Source organism: Lactuca serriola, chromosome 3, assembly GCF_051521515.1.
Source record: "Lactuca serriola cultivar US96UC23 chromosome 3, Lser_US96UC23_V15, whole genome shotgun sequence".
In the NCBI taxonomy this organism is placed as follows: Eukaryota; Viridiplantae; Streptophyta; class Magnoliopsida; order Asterales; family Asteraceae; genus Lactuca; species Lactuca serriola.
The window spans coordinates 145387283-145398233 of record NC_136410.1 but is presented as its reverse complement, the minus strand read 5'-3'; positions in this window follow the sequence as shown (position 1 = coordinate 145398233).

Sequence of the window (10951 nt, the reverse complement as noted above, 5' to 3'; positions counted from 1 at the left end):
TAATTTCTGATTTATGATGACTGACTGATTGAACAAATCAAATAAGTCATGGCTTGGCCAAGCACTCACATGTTTCACCGCTAAATCATCGAGGGGCCCACAAATATTGCTTTTATCCCGAAGGTAAAGGGAATGGATAAACTTTGACTCATATGGCTTGTTTTACTACTTGTTGAATCATACACAAAGGCACGTTTTATAACATCGAGTTACCGAATGCGTTTTCATGTAATCATTGTACAACCAACTCATAGTAACAACTCATATCTCTAGGTTTGAAGAATATAAGATATTATCGTCTCATGATCACTCATGATAAAATCCATGAAGTGATTCAAATGAGCGCGGGTTGAATCCAATACTCAGAACTTAAGAGCACTCATGATTGTTGTAGCACAACTTTGTCCACCAACTTGGAACTCTACAAGCCAACCCATGACAATCTTGATCATTACTAGCTGTCCCATGCTCCAAGCATGTACACTATGTTTTTCTAAACAATAGCTTTGCCATACACCAAGTATGCAGTCTATGTTTATCTATGATCATTACTTTGTGAACTAGTTCGATTGAACATAATTTCAATGATTCTCTTTTCACACATCCAAATCATTGTCGTAAATGTAAGAATTCCTAACATTTATCGAAATTTGTTTAGATTTTAAACTTATATGCACTGTTCCTCTTATAATGATTATGCACAAAGTCATAAAGACTTGGCAACAGTCAGTACAGAGTATTCCAATGGAGAGCAATACCATGGAAATGATATCTCAAATTCAAAGAGCATTGCTTTCAACATGCTTGTTGCATTAAGTTTCTTTAACCTTACACATATTGCTTCCACTTATGAAGACAACTCTATATTCCCATTTTGACTACCATTTCTGAACAAGAGTTGCCTCTTTTCAGATTATGTTAATATGGTCCTTCCAATATTAACAACATACTTCCAACTGTCCTTGACCAACCAATCTTTGGTAAACCTTACGTTGTTCTCGACAATTGCTTAAGCACTTTAGTCATATCTAATTCTAGACATTTTCCTCCTTAATGCCCCAAGGCATTTGGAAATTTCAGAAAAGATAAATATTATAGCACATGTAATCGATCTTGTACCCAAAGTAAATGGGACAAGATTCATGATGTTTCACATAAAGACATGGTTCTAGACCAGTCTTTTACCATAATAATTTTTTTGTTTGCCATATTCTCAAAATTTGACTCTAAAAAGGGATGCCGTAATCATAATCGAATTTTGAGAACGCAGTATATAGAATTTTCTTAAGTTGAACCAATCCAACATTAAATTCATATATATATATATATATATATATATATATATATATATATATATATATATATATATATATATATATTCTTCACTAAAGGTGATTAAAATCTCAATATAAGCTCTTTAGAATGATTATAAACTCAATCTAAGCTTTTTAGAATTGAAATGAAGTATAATTTCCTCTCCCATAATTATAGCAAAGCAACTTTTTCAACCCCTGCAACCTCACGAATTGAAACTTTTGTTTTCTACAATTAACATTGCTAACTTGCAATACTTATCATAATTATCATGCTCCCACTAACATGATGATTATTAGCATAACACTTATGCTCCCACTAGCTTTGACATGTATCCAGAAAACCGTTGGACCTCTAGAAGTCAATACTTTATTGACATTCTTACCAAAGTTCAGATTTCTGATGCTAGATTGCTTTGATAAGACTTGATCAAAATCATACACCTTATCTTAGATAGCTTATAAGTGTGTCTAAACAATTTCAGAACTATGAAAAGAGATGCCATAATCATAGTCTCAGTTGTTTAGACTTTTTTCCATTTCTGGTAAGTCAATGTTAGTGTGTCGGTTAACCACGCATGCTCCACTAACGACATTGAGAAGTGCAAATATCACAATTGCTATCTACTTAAAATCTACTTAGTGAAAGAATTTCCTCACCATCATTATCATGAATCGGAGAGAAACCTTATGATAGTTAGATTTTACAGTGTATTTGTTCTTATCCACGTGAATTTGTCAAAACCATAATCACAAGACTAGGTTGGTGAAAAATCCTAACTCATATGGATTGAACTTGTGCAATCATAACCTCTTGCCACCTAGTAGCATAAGGGCCTGCCATTTCTTCCGAGTAGTTATGCAAACAATTGAGAACATGTAGAACTCAAATATATATAGCCAACTTAACTGGAATGGGCACAAAAATGTCAACACGATAGGTTATAAACCTCTAGTTGTGTGTTAGTGACGAAATACAAGTTTTATTCTTGATTACTTCTTGAAACCCTTTCAAGATCTTTTAGACTCCCACTGTCTCCTTGACCTATAAGACTTTCTTGCCAAATATTCAAGAGATGGATTCTAATCAAGACAGACACTTAACACAATTGGCCTTAGTTGGTATTTGTTTTATAAAAAACATCACAAATTACCAATTTCAAATGTATAAGAGTAGAAAACTTTTACTCTTACATTTGACAAGTGTTTTAAACATTCTTTAAGACATCTCACTCAAGTTACAATCTTAGAGTATAACTCTAAGAATTGTTTTTGGAATGAAGTATGAATCATCTTCTTGATTTCACCATTTCAACATTTCATAACTCCTCTTCTTAACTATCAGAATGCACTTAGAGGATGAATTGTGATAAGGTCTCAAAATCATTAAGATGACCTTAAAACATGATACTAAAGTACTCTTCCATCTTTTCAGATTTGTGAAACTTTTTATCCTTCTGCCTAATTTGATTCTTCTTATTCATTCTGCCATACATTGAAACTTTTCCAATGTTTCAGAGTTATACTTAAGCTTGTAAGTATAATCATATTTACTAAACCTTAGTAAATCATGATGAATAGTCTTATCCATCTTTTGTGGCGAACTTTGGCTTGTGCACAAGAATGTACATGATCCCTTAGTCCTTCTCTTGAGTCATATATACATGTGAACACGGAACTAGTCTTGATTTTCCAAAGTTGAAAATTCTCATACATCACACAAAACACCTTGTATAATTCCAAGTTTCGGTCCAATTGAAACTTGGGTGATGAGAATCTTTTCTTATTTGGTAAATTTAGACACTACTACAAATGAAAGAATCAAATTCATATTTCCAATATTGCTATAAACATACAAACATCAAGTTTTCATGAATGCCATTGTAAGGAGATAAAAATAAAGAAAACAAACTTTTATTTATTTTAAAATGTAGAAAAAAACATTTTCCTTACAATGTAAATTGAAATGAAAACTATGCTATTACATGTTTCCTAGCAGTCTATCATAACTCCTAAGAAGTAGCTCAAGAATCTGATCTTCAAACCATGCAATAGAAATCTATCTACGCGGTCAGATTCAACGTACTCTTTTATTATGTTTCCTACCCTTTGCTTGATCCTTCCATACATCAAGATACATTAAGAATCTCCAAATGAAACTTAAGAGAGTTAGATATTGGACTTACCTGAAGCAGAGTCAAAATTTTGATTCTTCTTTCTTTAAGGTAGCTTGGGCATCTTCTCTTCCAAGGCCCCTTTTCTTCACACTGAGAACATATAGACTCTTTGGGAATGGTACACAGGCTATTCCAGACTTAGACTTTCTCTTTACCTTCCAGTCAACCGGGTTGACCAAGGCCGATCCCTTTCCATTGGGAAGAGAAAGTTTTTCTAAGCTTCCAATGTCACCATTGTCCATGTCCATGGAAGGTTTGAGAAATAGACCTTCCATCCATATTTGCTTGACTATTGCACCAAATCATTTCTGATTCAGCAGAAATAAGCAAATAAGAAAGATCCATTATGTTCCTGTCGTCATCTGTAACATAGTAGTCCATCTATATGACTCAGGAAGTGACTGAAAGACCTAGTCAATAGCCAACTTCCTTGGGACAACGATACCCAACATTCTCAACCTATCACTGTGTGACTCTAGTCCTAAGACATGAGTGCACACAGGACTTCCAATTTTATGTTTTATTGTGAGTAGGGATTTAGTGATCTTGAACTTTTCAAGTCCTTAAACTTGTGGGTCAGGGAGAATAATTGGAGGAGGTGGACGAAGAGAAGTATGACTTCCATGAGCCAAACTCGGGAAGTCATATTCATTAGGAAAGCTTGATTTGGGAAGATCATTGTTGTCTAAACCAGACATCAACAATGGGAGAAATTCAAGTAAAGTTGATTTAAGTCCTTAATATAACACCCAATATGAAATATTAAGGCTAGGACCCAACAAACTATTTTATAACTTGGAAGAGGGATGCCGTAATCCAAGCTATAATATATTTGAAGGTAGGTGAATCACAATTCACCAATTTCCACCAAGATAAACAAAATGTATTATTAGGTTTTAATTGGTTTTGAAACTCCTAGATTCTTTTGAGATTCATTGAACTTTTCAAAGGAATGTTTCAATCTCGAGTGTGCCCTTCGGGTTTTGTGACTGGGATGCTGAGGATCACAAAACAATGTGTGAAGTAACCATGCAAATGTACTTGGTACCCTTAATATTTACCCCTCAGTCGATGTGCCGGTTAACCACACACGCTCCACCGATACTATGATAAATATTAAGTTACCCATTTCCTACCTTGTTAAATCCAGGTTAGTGTGCCGGTTAACCACACACACTCCACTAACGGCTTAAACAAAGTGCAAAGTGTAATTTCATGGATTAGCACCTTATTCATATTTTCCTAAGTAACTAAGATTGGGAATTTATAAGTGTTTAGTTACTTAGTATTTATCATTATACTTATAATGAAGGGAGAATTATAGTCCTTGTCCTACCCGTTCGGCTAACGACCCTCCACCGGTCAAGGAAGCGGTGAGTGAGAGTGGACACCCATTAAACTACCATTTTATAGGCAGTAACCTTATACCCCCTTATAGTCCGACTTCGTGTATGAGGCCTACTAATGGTAAGATGACTTGGTCTTATACATATATAAATATTATTAAACTTATAACATTATAAAGTATAAGGGTTGAATTTTAACTTTTAAAATTCTAGGGATTTGGAACTAAAGTTTTAATTATGACTTTACATGTTCCAAAACTTGAGGACAAGTTTTGTACACTTTCAAAACTTTTCATTTCTCATAACTTATGAGTTAATGGCTTATTAAAATGAGTGACTTTTCATTTTATGTAACAATTGTGTTCTTTTAATGGATTTAATGACTTGTGACTTTTGGTTATCCATAACTTGAGGACAAGTTATGGACTCCATTAAAACACATAATGATCAAGAATTAAACTACCAAGAAGGTTACAAATAATTCCTATGATCATCTAACCTCATAAGTTCAAGAACATGCATATTAACAATTTCAAGAATCATAAAATTAACCATATAAAACTTAAAATTTTGATAACTATGAAATTGGTTTACCATAATTATTACCACATCAAAAAATAGTTTTTATAAGTCCAAAATAGTTTAAGATAATGATTCAAGACCAATTCCATCACCAAAACTCGAAGATATGTTGTCAGGGGGTCCAACTCGCAGAGTGCATGAACCAACTCGACGAGTTGGTTGCATTTTGCCTTGGACTCGTCAAGTCCATGAGTGAACTCGGTGAGTCCACTGTCCAGACAGCAAGATAACTTTGATTTTTCAGCAATTGCATCAAGTATATAAGAAAACAAGCCTAGACTCTGATACCACTATTAGGTTTTGAGCATTCTAACACTCCTATGGTGTACATGCAACCCTATAAACCTTGGGTCTATGTTTTCTCTATTATACATGAAAATATTAAATATTCCTAGGTTTCATCCTAACAATCATCTTATGAAGCACCTATACTACAATGTTCTAGTTAGATGACATACCTTTTGATGTAGCTTGATGTCTTCAAGCTTTAAGAGCTTAACCCACATAGTGTGGAAGCCTCAAGTGGAATCACAAATCACCAAAACACATTGGAAGAACTTGAGAGAATATGTATGCAAACAAAAATCGGCCCACTCTTATCTTCTCACACCCACTAGTTCCATTTCTTGTGCCAAAGACCTCTTTATATAGTATGGAGGATTAGGGTTACATTCATGTAAACCCAAATACCCATGACCTCTCATTTCATAGGATCCATGGGTTAAAACTCCATGGACTATCCATGAAAGCTTAGCCCAACCTAAATGAACTTGACCCATTCCATATATATATATATATATATATATATATATATATATATATATATATATATATATATATATATATAAGAGTCCATATTTAATTAGTTCCTTTTGATCACTTAATTAATTGTAAATTAATTCTTGATGAATACTAATTAAATAATATGATTCCATATTAATATATTAGAACTTATAATATATTAATATAAATCACAAATATACTATTCTCAAAAGACTAACCATATAAATTGTTCGGTGAAGTGCAACCTAAATGGACCATGCCGAGTCGGGTCAAGTACATACCAAATATAGTCATGGACCTAGACATTAATTGTCACACCGCCGAACCAGACGGCGGAAACGTCCGAGGGCTTGCGTGACTTTAATTAAATACCATCACAATGAATATACATGAATCATAATATAAACGTCACCATGTATCAATATATTAGAACTGAAATTGTTCACATCAAGTACATTGTTTTAAATTACACACGCATAACATAACTAGTTCGAGTGTTTTTAACATAATATCTAACATACTTCTATAAACCTTCTGCTTACCTGTTACCTGAGAATACAAGTTATTTTGGAAAAACGTCAACATATGAAATGTTGGTGAGTTCATAAACAATATTGTCATAAAAATGATTTGTATATTTTGTAAAACCCAGAAAATCCGATATTTTCTTAAAAGACTTTTGTTTATCAAAGTGTGAGATCCATAAGTTGATGCATGAATGATTTTAAACACACACACACACACACACACACACACACACACACACACATATATATATATATATATATATATATATATATATATATATATATATATATATATACGAAGGGTATTTTGTATTATAGTTATAATATTTCGAACGAGGGGTATTAAATTCCCCAGAAAACCCGATGTTTCCCGATGCTGAAATGTATTCGTGATTATTGATTTTTGTAATGTCTTAACGAATGAATATTGAAATAACACGTATTATATTTCGTCCTAAGTATGTCTACTTTAATTTTGCGTAAGCCTTAACAAATGAAGAGAAGGGAGGATTATGTCCCACTACTATCGTGAGTTCCTTAGGCTATCGTGGATGCGAAAGACACGATGGTCCAACTCGCATTTGATTACTATGACCTTACTAGCTTTTCTAGCGGGACACTTTGGCCCACTAGCACACAAAGCTATTGAAAGTCCTTTTATAAAATATTGGGTCATTGAAGGCCCAATAACATATAAGCGTTATCTCTTTGGGCCCAAAGATCATGTTGGTGGGCTTGCCAGGCCCAACAAGCATAATTTGATACTCATAAGCCCAAAGTTTGTAGATTTACTCATTGTAGTCATCACATATCTATTCAAGTGTTTCGATTTAACGTTTGTTGTTTTCTATTGATTCGAGATCGAATCAATTCGTTTATAATGATATTTGGTATTGTAGGTGTATTTGTTTTTCATTTTATCGCTAGCCGGATATCTTGTATTTTGTCTTAATGAATTAATTTGTTTAGAAGTATGACTTTGACCCTTTTCACTACCTTTCTTTTATAAAAATAAAAATTTTAGTCCTTTATATAAAAGATTTTCATTTTTAGTCCTTAAAAACATTTTCTTGACACTTTTGTATCATAAACTTGTTGAAAAGACAATTTTAACCCAAATTATATTTAGTAAACAGTTTTAGCCCTTCCAGAATGGTGTTTCTCGGTTAGAACCCTAAATTTCGCAACTTTTACAGTTTTAGCCCAAAATACAAAAAGTTTACATTTTGATCCTTTTTGGAGTTTAAAAGCATTTTTGACCTTAGAAATAGCTATATTTCACTTCATGTCCCCTGTTTTACAGAATATTACAATTCAGCCCCTGAAAAACTTCAATTTTCGCAATTTTGGGCTTGTTGGGCCGAAAAGCCCATATTTAGCCCAATAACTCAAATTTTTGCATTTTAAGTCCTTTGAAAATTCTAATATTCAGAAAAATGATTATGAAAACTGTCTTGACTCTTTTGACCCTCAAGAAACTGTGACTTGGCAGATTTTACCCCAAGTTTTGTATTTTTAACATTTTAAGCCCTAAAATGAGTTTTATGTTAAAGTATGTTCCTCATAACCTTATAAGCAATTTTTCTTGACTTGATTATTGTAAAATAACTTAGATTATGTTTGTTTCCTTTCTCATGTCATAGATATCGAATTATCACTCTTTTTGTTACATATTTATCTCAAAAACACATAACATCACACACATACATGCATAAAATCACACATAGCATACACATACACATAGATCTACACATTTTCATGTATTCTCCCCCATAAAACATATGAAAACCGAAAATAGAGGGGTATGAAACTCACCTTGAGTTGTAGTTTTGGTTTTTGAAGAAGACTAGAAGAAGTTTGATGTTAATTCTCGGCTTTAGCAACCTTCCTTGAAAGATCTCGAACTTAGATGATTTCTAAGAGAGTGATCATGATTTTGTATGGATTAGGAAGAGGTTTTTGATAAAACAAAGAGTCTAGGTCATAGAACCAAGCATGAACTTACCTTAGATGATGATTTTGTGGAAGAATCTCTTTTAAATCCTCTTAGATCTCGAAAATTTGGAGAGGAGTGGATAGAGTTTCCTTGAGAGAATTTTGAGTGAAGTGTGTGTATGTGTGTGTGTGTGTTTGGGTTCGGCCGAGAGGAAGAAATAGAGGAGAGAAGAGAGAGTGAGTGATGACATGGTGCATGGAGATATGAGTTATGTGCTTGGAAAACCTCCATATAAAAATGAGGTGGCAAGCATAAGTCAACTTCTCCTTCCTTGGTGGGCTTGGGCCGAGAATGGAGAGGGGAAAAGGAAAGAATTGGGCCTTGAATGCTTAAGTCTATTTTATGGTTAAGTTAGGTGATTTTTGGCCCAATAAAAATGAAAGAATGATTTTTATGACCTATTAGGGCCAATATAAATTTGTTATGGTCCAATAAGGCTCATTAAAGTGAATCTAGTTTATTTTGGGTTCATAAGGCCCAAAAATGTTAAGTTTCATGTATATGGGTCCAATTAGGGCCCATTTGAGAGTTCTAGGTTCAAGATAGTTAAATTAGAAGCTCATTGGTCCATTAGGTCCAATAAGGAAGTCCTACTTCAAAGTGAACTCAAATTGGAATTTCAAAGGTTTCCAATTCTTTGATGACCATTTGTAGGGCTAGAATTAAGTATTTGATGAAGTTTTTTTTTATTAAATAAGCATCATTCATGCTTTCATTTTATTGATTCATAGTTGTTATAAGTGTTGTGATTACAAGGCACCAAGATTTCTAGTTGTGACATCATCCCCCCGTTAGAGGGAATTTCGTCAAAAAAATTCTTTTGAAAGCTAGATTTGAGAATGCAAGAATAGATGAGGGTACTTCTGCTTCATTTGATCTTGGCTTTCCCATGTGAATTCTGGTCCGAACTCGCGTTCCATCGAACTTTCACGATCGGAATGCGGCTCTCCTTGGTACGCTTTACCTCTTGGTCCATGATTTCAACTGGATCTTCGATGAACTGCAGGTTCTCATTGATTTCGATTTCCTCTAATGGAATGACGAGAGTCTCGTCGGATAAGCACTTCTTCAAGTTGGAGACGTGGAGCACAGGGTGTACACTGCTGAGCTCGGCAGGTAGTTAATATCTATAAGCCACTGGACCGATTTGGGCAAGAATCTCACTGGGTCCAATGTATCGAGGGTCTAGTTTGCCCCGTTTCCCAAAACGAATCACTCCTTTCCAAGGAGAGACTTTTAGTAACACCCTATCTCCGTCTTTGAATTCCAAGTGCTTTCGTCGTTTATCGGCGTCGCTCTTCTGTCTGTCTCGTGACGATTGTAGTCGTGCTCTGATCTGAATTATCTTCTCGGTCGTCTCGCGTATGATTTCCGGTCCCGTTAAGGAGTTGTTTGGAGTTTGCCCTTTCGCTAGCTGGTTGTCTCCTACCTCAGCCTAGCACAACGGTGATCTACACTTGCGCCCGTATAATGCTTCGAAAGGAGAAACTTTGATACTCGAGTGATAACTATTGTTATACGAGAACTCGATCAAAGGAGAGTGGGTATCCCATGATCTTCCAAAGTCTATTACACATGCTCGGAGCATATCTTCCAGTGTTTAAATGGTTCGCTCGCTTTGACCATCCGTTTGTGGGTGGTAGGCAGTGCTCATATCGAGTTGTGTTCCCATAGCTTTCTGAAGCGATTGCCAAAAGCATGAAGTAAATCTACTATATCTATCTGAGATGATGGATACTGGTACTCCGTGGAGTCTCATAATTTCTTTGATGTAGATTCTTGTCAGGCGCTCCATCTTGTATGATTCTTTTATAGGCAGGAAATGGGCGGATTTCGTTAGTCTATCAACTATTACCCAGATCGTGTCCAAACCGTCCGGCGACTTGGGTAGTTTGGTCACGAAATCCATGGTAATCCTTTCCCATTTCAACCTTTACTTTAGCACAAGTGAGGCACTTTCTCACGTAAGTGGCAATCTCTGCCTTCATATTTGGCCACCAATAATGTTGCTTAACATCCAAGTACATCTTGTTTGAACCCGGATGGATGGAGTATCGAGTCTTGTGAGCCTCGTTCATGACTACCTCTCTAAATCCCCCAAGTTTAGGGACCCATATGTGGTTCATGAAGTAGTATGCTCCATCTTCCTTCACCTCCAAGTTCTTCTCCATTCCATGCAACGCCTCACTTATTTTGTTTTCCGCCTTCATGGCATCTAACTGAGCCG